Genomic DNA, 15,499 nt, shown 5'->3' on the forward strand with positions numbered 1-15,499 from the left:
CTCCGCAGAGCTCACAGAGGAAATGGTAGAAGATGTGCATATCGATGACGCTGTGGAAGCTGTTACTAATACGATTACTCAGGCAGCTATGCTTTCCATTCCTAGAACATCAGGAAAAATACTAAAATATTCGAAACCGTGGTGGAATCGCGACTGTCATGAAGCACTGAAAAAACAGAAAAAAGCATGGGGTATTTTTCGTAGATATCCTACTCTGCGAAACCTCATAGCCTTTAAAAGAGCCAAAGCAAATGCACGAAAAGTAAGAAGGCAGAGCCAAAGGAATTCTTGGATTTCATATGTGTCGTCAATAACTTCCTCTACGCCTAGTAAGGCGGTTTGGGAAAGAGTTCGAAAAGCATGCGGAATATATAAGGACCACTCGCTTTCCTTTTTGGAAAAAGATGGCCGAGTGATTAGCTCCATAGAAGAAATTGCAAATACTATAGGTGAGACATTTGCTGCCGTTTCTTCCAGCAGAAACTATTCACCTGCTTTTCTCACTATCAAGCAGCACTCGGAAATAAATCCCATCGCATTCAACTCTTCCAAATCTGAGTGTTACAATAGAGCATTTACTATGGTGGAATTAAAGAGAGCTTTATTGCAGACACATAGGTCTTCTCCGGGTTTTGATGGCATAAATTACGAAATGCTAAAGCATCTGTCCTATAAGTCACTGAAAGCCCTTCTCACTCTTTACAATAGAGTGTGGAAGGAGCGTACTTTTCCCAGTGCATGGAGGAGAGCTGTTGTCATTCCTATTGCCAAGCCAGGGAAAGACCCAAGGAATCCCTCGAACTATCGGCCAATTGCTCTTACGAGTTGTGTTTGCAAACTGTTTGAAAAGATGGTAAACAGCCGCCTAGTCTATTTCTTGGAAAAAAATAATATTATATCACCTTATCAAAGCGGTTTTCGAAAAGGGAGAACAACTGTAGATAACATGCTCCTCTTAGAGACATCTATTCGAAAAGCATTTGTAAGAAGAAGCCACCTTATCTCGATATTCTTCGACATTGAAAAAGCTTATGATAAGGCATGGAGATATGGTATACTCCGGGATCTTCACGAGAGTGGCTTGCGCGGCAACCTACCAATTTTCATTCAAAATTTCTTGAACACTAGAACTTTTCAAGTAAGGATTGGCTCTGTTTTTTCGGATGTTTTTCAACAGGAAGAGGGTGTGCCTCAAGGCTGTGTGCTTAGTGTAACCCTGTTTAGTTTAAAAATAAACTCAGTACTAAAAGAACTTCCTTCCACCATCTTGGGATCTCTATATGTTGATGATCTGCAGATTAGCTGTCGAGGAGAAGACATGAGATACATACAGAGGCAATTGCAGATGGCTCTGAATAAGATCCAAGAATGGTCAAACAAACAGGGATTTACTTTTTCCAAACAAAAAACTGTGTGCGTGCACTTTTGTAGGAAGCGAGGTCTCCATCCTGAACCTGAGTTATATCTCAATGGTTCAATTATTCCAGTTGCGCCCGAAGTAAAATTTTTAGGAGTGACGTTCGACCAGAAATTGACTTTCCTTCCTCATGTTTTAAACCTGAGAAAGAAGTGTCTAAAAACACTAAATATTTTAAAAGTGTTGGCGAACACCTCCTGGGGTGCAGAGCGTTGCTCCATGCTTCGCATTTACAGAGCCCTTGTTCGCTCTAGACTGGACTATGGCTCAGTTGTTTACGGATCCGCTCGGTCATCAGTTTTGTTAAAACTCGATCCTGTTCACCATCAAGCTCTGCGGATTTGTTCAGGAGCTTTCAGAACTTCTCCTGTCCAGAGCCTGTATGTTGACTCTAACGAACCATCACTTTATCTGAGGCGTGAGCAATTGTCCCTATTGCAATATTTTAATATTCTATCACAACCTGAACATCCCAATAAACTGTACTTACTTGATGATGTGTGTAACACTTTATTTGAAACACGTCCATCCTGTGTTCCTACCTTTCCTTTAAGAGTTCGCCCTATTATTGAGGAAATTTCCCTCTCTGATATGCGCCCCCAAGCAGTACAGAATTTTGAATTCCCACCTTGGGAAAATGCACGGATTCAGCTTCTTGATGTTTTCAAGCATCACGTCAAGGCAAGCACCAATGACATCATTTATAGACAGCTCTTTGGTGAGCACAGGCACAAATATAGCAGTTATCTTCCAGTTTATACAGATGGATCCAAGTCAAAAGATCATGTGGGGATGGCATTTGTAATTGAAGACCACATGGAGGGCAGACGCTTGCACCATGCCTCCTCTGTCTTAACATCTGAATTAACTGCAATATATTATTGTCTTTTGTACATCTCTAGGCTCTGCCAGAAAAAGTTTATAGTTTATACAGACTCCTATAGTGCACTGAAATCTTTAGAAGCTTTTTCTAACACTCAAAACCCAGTCATAGTGGATGTTCTCAAGATACATATAAACCTAACGAGTCGTGGATATGAAATCCTGTACTGCTGGGTTCCCGGTCATGTGGGAATTAAAGGGAATGAGCTGGCAGATATCACAGCCAAATCTGCTGTTGAACTGTCCAGTCGCCTCATCCCTTTTGGAGACATCTGTTGTGTTGTGAAAAAGAAGATACGTAAAAAATGGCAGCAATTTTGGGATGTTCAGCGTCAAAACAAGTTAAGACATGTAAAGCCTAGAATTGAGCATTGGGATTTTGCTGGAAATCGTAAAGAAGTTCTTTTGACTCGCCTCAGAATTGGTCACACAAGAGTGACACATGGCTACCTTTTAAAAGCAGAGAATGAGCCTGTTTGTTCAAATTGTAATGTTTGTCTATCTGTCCGTCATATTTTAATTGAGTGTCCATATTTTAATAATCTTCGTCAGAAGTATTTTAATAGCTGTGACTTACCTCTCGACCGTTTAATCGGAAGGGAGGTGAATTGTAATTTATTTTATTATTTAAAAGAGACTGGCTTTTATCACCTAATGTAATTTGTTTTGAAAATTGTGTCTTGAATTTTAAATGTGTGGTTTTAACTTATTTTTATGACTTCATCCTCTGGATTTGACACATTTGTCTACTTGTTTTTATTTATTGTATTTTAATTTCATCAATTGTACTCACCCCATCTCGCGTTTGGCGCACTATAATCAACTTTGGTTTTGCGCCATAATCTCTCACTCACTCACTCAAAGGATGGTTACAAGACTTATTTGGTAGAGCTAACAAGAACATGAAAAATTACCTTTGTGATCATTGTTATAATTATTTATATAAATAAACTAATTGAGGAAAAGAAAGTTTTAATAAAGTTTTTAAAGTTTAAAGAAAGCTGAAAGTCTCTAATTTTATTATAATTGTCCGATTTTAAAAGTAGTATGACTTGAGCTATGGATGGTACGTCTTAGAATACTTGTTGTCTAAGTCGTATTATAAGTTCATGTAGATGAAAATTTTATTCAAGAGAATAGACTGTATGGAATTTTATCGTAATAAATATCACCTACGATAACGCGATATTTTTACCACACATAATATTTATTTTTTCATAGATCTTATGATCTATACCTATTTTCCAGTAGGGGTTACGACTTACGCAAAGTATCCTATAAAATATTTTGCTGTTCCACCCGGACTATTTCTATTGATAATCTTTATTGATAAACCATACTAAACCTTAATAACAATAAATAATGAAAAACCGTATTAACCTTAAATAACCTTTAACCTTTTGGGCGAACATTAAAATCTGAACACTTTCAAGTTCCCCCCTTCCATCTCTTTTTAAATCTGTTCCATTGACATTATTTTTTTTCCTCTACTCAGCGTTTGCCTACCCTTGCAACACTAAAATATCAAATGTTTCGTATTGGATTAAATGCACACAGAACCGATTATAGCTTGAAAGAATTTATTTTCCCAAAAGGAACACTTTAAACTTTCCACAGAAGTACTCGTACAGCTCTTTACAATATAACAGATTACAATCAGTAGTTACATCTTCAAATTACTAAGAACGTTAAACACAGCGAAATACAAAGCGCATCTCAAGAGCGAAGCTTGCGCGGACATCTCTCAGTCTGAACTGAAAAACTGAGAACTGATGATATCTCCGGTCTAATATAGTTCCTGTCCGCCGACCGCTGAGAAATCTCTAGTACGTTCCATTTCTCGAAATTACTGAAAGGCGTATACGGTTAAAGTTACATATAAGATCCGGATACGGTTGCAATTACATATAGGGATGAATTAGTTATTCAGTTTCAATACCAATTACAGTTATGTTGGGACCGGACCAAAGTGTCACCATATGTTTACCAAGTTTGGTGGCTTTTGGAGATTTCTAGCCAAATTTGGTGACAAAATTTAGTCGCCGAAACCATCGCCAGCTTTGGCCACTTTGGCGAGATAGCCATTTACCTCAGTATCAAATGGAGACTTGCTCCTATAACATTACTTTTCCGGCAGATTTTATCTCTTTCGAAGCCTTTCATGTTACATTATACAAGAGATAGTATAATTTCACTCGAATCGTAACAATGTTTTGGATGCAGGGACTGAAGAGGAAGCAGGAGAAGAACGGGTAGAAGGGGGAAAAAATATTAAAATTTAAAGATCAAGGATGATGCTTGGTAGGATACTGAAATCTGTATTTTTATGAGTATCTTTTTATTTTATTCAAAACTGTAGTTTTTACTCAAGTAGTAATTTAAAAATTAATCAGTGCGGTTCAAAAAGAAGTGAGCTGGTATTTTGAGGCATTGGAAAAAAAAAAATCCTAAAAACATAGAAAGTATTTAACTTAAAACAAAACCTGCTGGGTCTTTCTCTTGCTTTCAGATTCATTTAAGTTTTGCATTGAGAGAACTAACATTTTTGTGACTTTTGCTTCAGTATTCTTCCAACGTTTTGAATTCAGCTTTCGATAAATGGCTTTTTTTTCTATTTCATGTATTATGTTTCCCTGTTTATATCATCAACTTTGCTAACTTTCTAATGGATAGAAATTCACGGATCGGGGCGATGTTTCGACTTCAGAACACTTGTGAATCAAATGGCGAGTGTAGATTTTTACGTCCACATACTGAGTGTCATAGTTTTGATATAATTTTAATCTCAATATTTTGCTTTATTTTTTTTTTTTTTATTTTCTGTTTTAATATGTTCAATTATTTTATGATTCATTACGGTTTAAATAGATCATTCCTGCTGTAGACATGCAACTCAAGTGTACTTCCACAGCCATTCTTTACTGAATGTACAAAGTTCTTTATTTATATTTTCATTCTTAGTTAGACAGTAATGCTAGGCAAAACATCTGAAAAGAAAAAATAAATTTGTTATTTTCAAAGATAACCTAATTCCGATATGATAAAGGTTTCGTTGATTTACGGATAGGAGTCCACACTTTTTGTCTTCCTTACTGAAACTTTTACAGAATTTCCCGTGGTATCTGGCTGATCTAATCACTCTTCTCACACTTCCAGGAGAAAATGATGTATCAAATCTTTCGTTAAATCCTGAAAAAGTTTCACAGCACTTAACCGAGATTTCTTGGAAAACTCTGGTATTGTAGGATGAGCTTCGGTGGACAACGACTTCTTTATTGCTTAGAACTTGATGTTCTTCTTTGGCCCTCCTTAATATAACATTGAAAATAGCAAATTGGTATACTTTTTAATAAAAATCTCTCACAAAGTTAGCATTTTCAGATTAATAATTAGTTTTCTACCTCATTATGACACCATGCCTTGAGTTTTTTTGCTGAAAGTCTCCGTTTAAATGATATTTTTATGTTGTTTCCGTGTAGTGAAAACTAAAAAAGCACAACAAACGACTTTTTCTAGCTATTGCATTGCGGGAAGGGTGTCCCAAGACTTTTGTGAAGTATTTTTTTCATTGCTACTTAATTAAGTTATTTTAAATTTAAAAATTATAATTTTGATAAATATTATATATAGGACTCTGAAGAATAAAAATACGTATATGAAAAATGAAAGAAAAAAATTCTAATATAGTGCGTGTTTTTAACTGCAGAATCCGAACACTTTTGCTAGCCACTGTATGGACACAAGTTACGAAATTAAATCTATTATTAAATTGTATCATTAGTTCAGTATTTACATAGATAACCGTAGCATAATAATAGATTCCGTTTCCGTCCTATGTTCTGTTTACAAATTATTAGCAACAGCATTTTTTGCTTTTAAAGTGATTGAATTATGTTGTTCATATGTTCCGGTTAAGGTAGTTAGTTATGCCTTTTTGCATTTTGCAAATTTTAATGATGTTTGTGTTTTTGTGTATTTTTGCCTTGCCGCGAAGAAGAACGGAATTAATTGAATGAGAAATATATATATAATGAAATAAGTTTAAATGAGGTCAGAGAAATCATGTGGTGTTCTCATCAGATTTTTTTTATTAATGAACATAAGAAGCAATATATCGCATTAGAAAAATTGCGCGTTATAACGTTTTCAGTCCTAATATATAATTCCATGCATTTAATAAAATGCACCATCCATGCATTACCCATATACTATCTATGTATTTAATGCAATTTGTAAACTAAGATAAAAATGTCAGGTTGTTTCAAAGCTAGGTTAGGTTAACCGATTAAGACCAAAGCACTGCTTTATGGAAGGAATGTTTTGGTGGAAGATTTTTCTTACAAAGGTATTCACGTTACACATCGATGGGAGGAACAATGAAAAAGTGCTCAAAACTTAAGTTACGATAATGAGCAAGGCACTAGTAAAATTATACTCACCGCTTTTCATTAATTAAATGTCCCCCTTCCCCATTTGTTTTTTCTCGCGATGTAAATTTGAGCAAATTTCCTGTTGCAAGTATGTTTAAAACCAATTCTTTCGCGTGCTTTGCCATAATAAATTTCCTACAAGCTGTCATCATTTCTTTTGACATTACTCAAATTTTATTTTTATCTTAATTACAATAAAAATGAACCATGATTGTATCGTCTTTTCCTTTCGAGGTAATGTCGTTCATTATAGATGATGCTGATTTAGGCAAAGATGAAGGCTTTGATCTGAGGATCAATAATTTTCCAATGTTTATATTTAATTAAAAGGCTTAACAAAGCGGATATTTTTTTAGAGGGGAAGTGCATGTGCGTGCGGGGTTTATCGTTCAAAGAGCCGGATTATGAAATTTAGATGCCCTAAGCACCTAAAAGGTTTTGGTGCCCTTGCATACGTCTTTGCCAGTTTTTTTTTTTTTTTTTTTTTTCCCTACAAGTCTTGATTTAACTGCACTTAACATTTCACGGTAAAACTGGCAATAATAAATTTTTGCGGAGCTTCTTTCCCGAGCACTTTGTGGTGCCCCCTTTCATTGATGCCTTATGTATGCCTTTATTTTAGCTTAATGGTTAATCTAGTTTTGGTGTCGCCCCTTTTCCTTGAGTATTCATATCTGTAACGTTATACAATTATAATCTTATCCCTCCTATAATGGCGTATGCTTTTTACTTAAGGATGGGGCATTCGAATTTTTGAATTCTGTGAATCTCAAACAAGATTCAAGACTCTTAAGTTCAAATATCTTACTGTTTTTATTATTATTGCTGAAGACTTCATAACCAAATGAGCCTTTAAATGATTCACTGTTTGTACGACTGCTACTATTGTGGGTAATACTTCATAGGGTGATATTTTACGAACCTTTTGCTGATCATTTAGAATATTTCTTCTTTTGAATATCATATTGTTTCTTTTAGGAGTATTTTTTACTCTTGCCTTATTTTGGGCGATTATGTGTTTTCGGCACCTCACTCTTTAATTACGACGTTATCCGTGTAGCTGAATTGTGGCTATCCGAAATTTAATTATCTCGGATCACTTTTCCTTCTATCTAGGCCATATAAAATTAAGCTCGTAATTAATTTATGTACGTATTTGAATGTTTTTTCATTAACATAAAAACTAATATGATATAGTGATTATTTTTAAGGAGGCTATTAAACTAGAACAAGTAAACTATGTAGGTAGATCTAAATGTTTCTGACCTGATATACTTCTGGAAGAAGCAGAAAATTTTAATAGTTTAATTTTCAGTATGATCTCCATATACTTCATTTTTTTTCACATCGTTTAATGATCAACTGTCTGCCCCTGAAAGAATAATCTGAAAGTTTGTTCTCGGAATATTCCATAAGTACTCTTATCACCGCATCAACATTAAACTTCTTTCCACATAGGTCATATTTTAGTTTCAGAACAGATAATCATCAGAAGCTATATCGGGTTATTAAGGAGATGATCAAGCTACTTAAACCCTAACTGTTGTTTATATGTTACACTGATACTTTCTTGTTTTTGAATTTTTGAAAGACGGGGGGTACCCCATTTGCAGAGGCTTGGTTCAGGTGAAGGTGTTCATATAGAATGCGCAAAACATTTGTTTTAGATAGATCCAATATTTTTGCTGTTTTCTTGACTTTTTATCGCCTATCAGAAATTATTTCCTCCTAGACACGAGCAATATTTTCTGATGTTCTTGCTTCGAATTACAAGAATCATCATCTATCGATTTGTCAGACCATGCGGAATTGTTTTACTCATTCCTTCACTGCAGAATAGGTAGGAAACGAATCACCATAAACATGATCAAAGTTTTGTTTTATTTCTTTGGGATGAAGATCTCCTTTAGTCAAAAAATTTAATCTCAGAATAACATTCAATTTTAAACATTTCAGAACAAATTTTCACGTCACTTCATTCAATTAACAGTCATACGATTTCTGTAACGAAACTTCAAATTTATTCATGCATACTGCCACTGCATGTCTGCGAGAAAATTTTCAGTTGTCGGCAGATATATAGCCCTCATACAGTCATGGGAAAACAGTTACATACTGTATACATTCTATATACTGGCATACTTTTCCTCCATCATTAAAGGTTGTGCTTCTTTTCTGAAAATAAATTAGAGAAACGTGGTGAGATTATATGAATTCCGTGCGCAAGAAATTGTCTTAAATATGCACATTAGTTGCATCAGCTTTTGTCTGCTAGACTTTTGTTGTGTGTCTGTTCGCCAGAATTTAAAACGCGGAGCGAACTATACCACTGAACTCAGCCACTGGTGGAGCATGTAGCTGTTGGCAACTTTAGGAAATGGCGGCCTGCTTTACCTGAATTTTTGGAGTCTGATCATAAGGCATAAGGTAAGGGGAATTGTTCCATAAAGAGGAATTTGTCTCAAGCAGTAACTGTTTGATCAAATAGTAAATTCAAACTTAAAAAATAAAAAAAAGGCTCGTAGCATAGCACAATTAAAAACGTGGTTGAAACAACCGTGCTGCTTTGCTGACTCCCAAAAAATGCTACAAAAATTAAAATTTAGGTATCATGTTAGCACACCATAGTAAGAAATGAAGTCAACTCGTACGTTTTCTAATTTATATTTATTGAATGTAATAATAATTCGTTTATTAATAAAGATATTAGAAATACCTTTGTAACATTCTAAATTAAAAAGGCAGTTCAGTTTTAAATTTAACGAATTATTTAGGTCCGTTTTCTGTTGTTATAATTTTTTTTCTTTTTAATCCCTTTATTTGGCACCGTTGTTCAGAAGCAGCATTTGCCAATTATACAAAGGGTTAGTAAATAAATGAATGGCTGCCCTTTGGAAAGCTGAGCCCATTGTGATTTCGATTTGTTCGACCCCAATCCGTCTGCTTGAATTCCTAGGAAATATATTACTATATCATGAAACTGAAAATTATCAAAGTTTCATGCAAAGAATAAGCAGAACTTCAAAAATAAAAGAGGAGTTAGATTGAAATCGAAAACAAAACAGGAGGAGATTAGGATAGTATACGTAACAATAAAAAAATAATTTTAACATAATTTCTTAAAAGCATACTGATATTTTTATCGTAATTGAATATTTGCAAAGCGGAAAGTTTAAAATTTTTTTCTATTTCTGTGCAGAAAATTCATTTTAATATATATACTATTTACAAACAGATAAATGTCGTACTCTGATTACATTTACGTTGAAATAGTTTTTATTTCCTTCGCTTAGAAAAAGCCGTAAGAAGTTTGTGAGTGTATATTCGCCATCCAGAAATAAATGCGGATTACGGCTGAAGTTTCTTCTAAAGAGAAAGTAGTTTAGGAAAAAGTCTTACCAAATTCTATTAGGCTTTCTTTTGCTTACTAAAACTTGCTGGAATTGAAACTTTTATTTGCATTTCGGAATTATTATTGATCTCGGTTTTATTTGATATTTTTATCCTAGTTAGAGTTTTGGTCTTCCTGTTCTAAGAAGTTTTTTTTTAAATAACCCATTTTTCTGAAGAATTTGTGTACTTTATTTATTTATTTATCCAACTCTTTTGAGCATTTCTATTTTGCTTATTCCGGCAGAAATATTCTGTAACAAATTTTTTAGTATTTTGCAGTTCCAGGGGGATAGTAAGGCATGGGCGAATTCCAATAAATTGACGCCCTATTGTTGGACATCTCCTCTGAAAATTCTCGAAGAGAATTTTTTATTTACAACTCTGATCGCATTCTTTGCGCCCCCCCCTAAGATTTTCATCCTCCCCGACATGACAGAGCTTCCATCTTCCATTTATTTTCTTTCCCATTTCAAAATTTCATTGATGTATGTCTTAGAAGGAGCACACTACCCCTTCCCCTTCTGAATATATTCCCCCCCCCGCCCTTCACACTTGTCTTCGTTTCACGAGAATCGGACCGTGAAATTCCTTCCCCCTTTCAGAAAAAAAGCCTTTAGGAAGAGCAGATGGGAAATTTCGACCGAAATTGAAAATGCATTCGAGAAAAAAATACGTGTGCAATTTCTGCACTTGTTTTCTAGAATTTGAACGCAGCTCCACTTTTATGTTTTATGGATTCTGAAAATTTAGGTAAATTTGAATTCATAAGTGAGAATACCCACTATTGAATGCGAGAGAAGCAATTTCTGAAGAGATAGTATGAAGATACATTAAGGGCTCAATCATAGTTCCGTACAATATCTGAATATTATTGCGGATGTAAACGTGGATAAATATACCACATTTCGTGAACTCACCACGGTTCCAGATGATTTTGGGTTTCTGTGGTGGGGACTGTCTAAGACAGACGATTCTCAATACCTATGTTTATGTTCTAAAAAATTCTGGTAATTTTCAAAGATTGCGCTTCTAAAATCTCTGTCACACCTGGTAGCTACCCCCGACTGAATTTGAAACATTCCGAGAATCTTCGCTTCCAGGATATCTAATTAGTTGATTTACGCGAAGACCGACGTGAAACCGAGATGCGGACGAAACTTTTTTCCCAGCCTCGTAAAATATCTAATACGTATGCGCAACAAATATTCCAGTGCAACTATTTCGGTTAGAAACCTGTCGTTCGAAGCAGTGCTGAAAGAAATGAATTTCTCTTTAAAGTTTCGTAAAGCGTCTTGTGACCCTAATTCAGATAATCCCATTAGGGAAGTACTCGGCACAGTAGGCGAATTAGGTTTCTTTATTCTTGCTAATTTTTGTTTTTAAGTTTTAACCTATGTAATTTTCCTGTAACAGTTAAAATATTAAATGCATACCGTTACGCCAGAACAACGCGAACAAGTCCATGACAATCAGCTGACAAGACTCCCAGTCGAAACACCATTTAGCTGATAGGACCTTTAGCTGAACAACACTTACGTTTAGACCAAAACGAGAAACAGTATTTTAGTGAGATTCGTTCATATTTATCTAACCAAAGGCCGTTTCCAGAATGCAAAACAGAAAGGTTTATGGACAAGTACTACTTTAGTTTTTACTTATTGCTAGATAAAAGTACTGAAATATTAAATGCTGAAGTGAAAGGAGTAAATGAGGAGAAGGATTTTATGTGGAAAGCAGTTGCAAAATTGTGCCTAAATTCAAAGAGTCGCTTTATAAGAAACACGTAAACGTTTGTCTAAATCCGAGTATGAATCGGATTATTTTCTTTTGACTTTTCATTTTCATATATTGATCACCAATCTTCGTCTAGAACCGAAATTTTTTGCTGTAAAACTTTTGCTATTTGTTTGTTTCTTCATGCGAAATCATATCACCCTGCTACAACTTTTCCACTACCTAATATCTTGCATTTTGCCAAATGGTAGCAGACTCGAATGAAAAATAAAACAACGCATTTATAGTGAACAACATTTAAAGTGAATCAACACAAAATCGTGTTTCAGTACTAATAACACTTTTAGGCTAATAATAAAATTCTAGAAAACTTAAAAGTGGAAAATAAAAAGCAGATTTTCAGAAATTTTGCAAACAGATAAGAAACGTTCACAACCTTTTAGAGCTTTATAAGAATAAACGGCGATTTTCTTCTCCCCACTTTTAAACCGATCTGTATATAAACATTTCTTATCGAAGATAACTGTTGTGAAGAATGTCTACGAGGAAAAAAAAAAAAAAAAAAAAAAAAAAACATGAACTGGAAAGCAGTAGAGCATCTTCATTTTACTCATTAATTAACATCCTACCATCTCCGAATCTTCACTATTTGCAAATGTCAAACTTCAGCCAAGCTAATTAGCCTTTCAGCTTCTCAACATTGTTAAGTGAAACACTTAAAGTGATTAAATGCAGAATAAATGTGAAGATATTTCCAGGTCATATTTATAAACAGAATAGTTAGCTGAATGCCTCATTCTACTACGAAATCAATATGTTTCAAGACGGTCATGTATAATTAGAAGAACGAAGCACCAAAATAAAGGTACCCGACATTCCTTGGTTTCTCCCTTAACCTTATTTTCCAAAGAATTTCATCAGAAGAATAAATCATTAAAAATATTTGGTTTTTGATGAATAGCTCTGCCTTTCGCTAGAAAGTCGGCTTTCTTATTACAATCAATTCCCTTTTGAACAGAAAATGAAAGGAGTAGAATCTGCTAAAGAGTGTGAAACGAATGTCTGCAATTATAAATTCTTTTAGAGCAGTGTTATTCAACTATGTTGTGTGAAAGGCCGCTTAAAATTTGAGTTGAATTCGCACAGGTTGCCACTCGCTTCGTATAATTATATAATAAAAACGAAAATATTCAGAACGAGCCTTAAAAACAGATATTAAATGTTTTCACACTGTTTTATTGTTATTTTCCGTAGTAAATATAATACAAACAAAACCGTAAAGAAAGGACTAGGCGTTAACTATGCATTATAAATTTAACCCTATTAATGCTAGTATTTTTGAAGATTTAACTGTTCTACAAGTTGTAATTTTAAATTTCAGAAAATTTTGAGACAAATAATAACTAAACGAGATTAGAACTTTTGGCGATGCATACTGTGGCCTATTTATTCACATGTTAGGCAAACTTGGTTTAGAGTAGTGTCTCTCAACCTTTCTTTCGCCCCATGCACAAATTTCACTATCGTTAGATGATCATTACCCCCTCTCATTTCAAAAATTAAAAGAATGCTTATATATTTATTTAAATTTAGATTATTTTTAACGGTTTTATAAATTAAACAAGAAGAAAATGGAAAATGTTGATGAATGCCAAAAGTGCAATAAAAGTATTCTCCTCCCCAATAGCGAGCTTTAGCCGTTTATAGGCATTGCCCACTAGATATTTAATAGGTGGGCTACCGTTGCCTCCGGTGAAAGGCCGGACAAATTACATCCATGCCTTCTCCGATATTAGAACCCGGACCCTTCAGTATAGCAGACAGAATCGCTAACCACTTTCCCGTCTGGGCCGCACTTGAATAAGAATAGTTTCTTAGGTTCATAAACTAAAGTAACTTAGCAGATAAAGAAAAGGTTGACCCTGGAAACTGTGAAATCCCCCCCGGGTTAGAGTTACATAACCAATTGTTAGCAATAATTTCAAAAGCAGTTTTGGACCCTGTGAAGATGATGGCTGTTGTAAAACAGTTTTTACATACATTTGTTGTAAGGCTTCATAAATTGTCTCATATTCCACATAAAAGCTAGTTGTATCTGCACCTGCTGTAGATACTACTGGTAAAAGGAAAACTGAATTTCCAGCAACAGCGCCAGTCGTTTACCTCGTCATCGATCTGTCTGTGTATAAATGAATGTATTTGTCTTTAAGGTACGTATTATCTGTGGTTCGACAGAAATTTAATTAATTCTGAATGCTGCTTATTTCCCCTATAGCAATTTTAATTTAAAGTGTACGCTTGCATGTTCCAGAAATCAAGGAACCTTCAGATATCAACTAGTAAATCTATTCTGAGAAATACCTATTAAGAAATCTCTTTCATGATGCTAAGGTCCGCTGCTATTTAATATTTGTTCTGATTAAGCCTGCTTGAATCTTCAATTTTTTGCTGCCTTTAAAGTCGTAAACGTTAGTAATTATAATTGGCAAGTCTGATGCAATTAGAAATGGAATGAATGCTAGTGTTCTGGAATGTGTCCAATAAAAAAGTTTATTGTAGCAATTATTTTTATTAACAGTTATGCTTAATTTAAGTACGGTTATGTATTTAATTTGATTTGAATCATATATTTACGGAAGGTTTACGGAACGGAAGGTTAGGCAAATTAAAAACACGCAAAAGAGTGTCTGAAAGCTAATTAATTGCAATTCACGCATGGGAATGAAAGACCATTGTCGTCATCTCGATTAACAGGACGGCTTTCATTGTTAACCCAAAATCATGGTTCATCCGATAGTAGTTTTAAAAAAATGCTGTTAAGCGAAATAATTTGTATTGTAATTAGCAGAGAATTCTATTAATAATTTACATGTATTTTTAGCAGTTGGAGAATACTTTCATTTCGTTATGTAAATTAAAGCATCATTCGAAACAAGAACACACTTTACAACAGAAAAAAAGCAAAGGTTTTGAGTATAATTTAATTCCTTGTACGAAGTAAAGGAAGTATTATAATTGCGAAAAATTGTGGCTCTCATATTTCATGAAACATATCCATTCTGACCGTTTCCGAATCCATTTGAACGATTTTTTTTAAATAATTTTTTTGCTGACGTCTGTACGTACGACCAGAACAAAGGACTGTTTTTTCAAAACGGATTATAAAATATATTTAAACTGGAATCAAAAGATTTTTCCGTGGCGTCTGTGTGTACATAACCATGCATGCATGCATGTATCTGTGCAAATCGCAGAACTCAAAACGATTAGCCCTAGAACGTTGAAATTCTGTATATGGAAGAACTGCTAATAACATCTAGTAGTGCAACACTTTTTTTTTTTTTTTTTTTTTCAGTTGGCAGAACTAAACGTAAGTCTTTACCCTGTCTTTATTTCCGCAATCGTTAGTCATATATTTCCAATTACAGAAGTGTTTTAAATGACGAAAATATTCATGTTTGGGCAATGTCAAATTAAAAAAATAATACATAACTTATATATTTCACAATTTGTAATTTTTTATATCATTTTCAACTTGCTTCAATCAGTTAAGTTAGAATAATCCGAAGAAATAAATTTAAATGTAGTGCAGAAAAATATGTGTATTATTTAATATGATGTGCAAGGAAGTTGTCCACATCAG

General features: G+C 34.3%; 1 protein-coding gene across 1 annotated transcript in view; it reads left to right on the top strand.

The window, feature by feature from the left end:
* The window catches only part of LOC118199405 (protein eva-1-like), a 212,110-nt gene that overhangs the window by 35,960 nt on the left and 160,651 nt on the right, over positions 1-15,499 (top strand). The window lies entirely within an intron of this gene.

This window comes from Stegodyphus dumicola, chromosome 4, assembly GCF_044657685.1.
Source record: "Stegodyphus dumicola isolate Sdum_Otavi_A_Nest chromosome 4, ASM4465768v1".
In the NCBI taxonomy this organism is placed as follows: Eukaryota; Metazoa; Arthropoda; class Arachnida; order Araneae; family Eresidae; genus Stegodyphus; species Stegodyphus dumicola.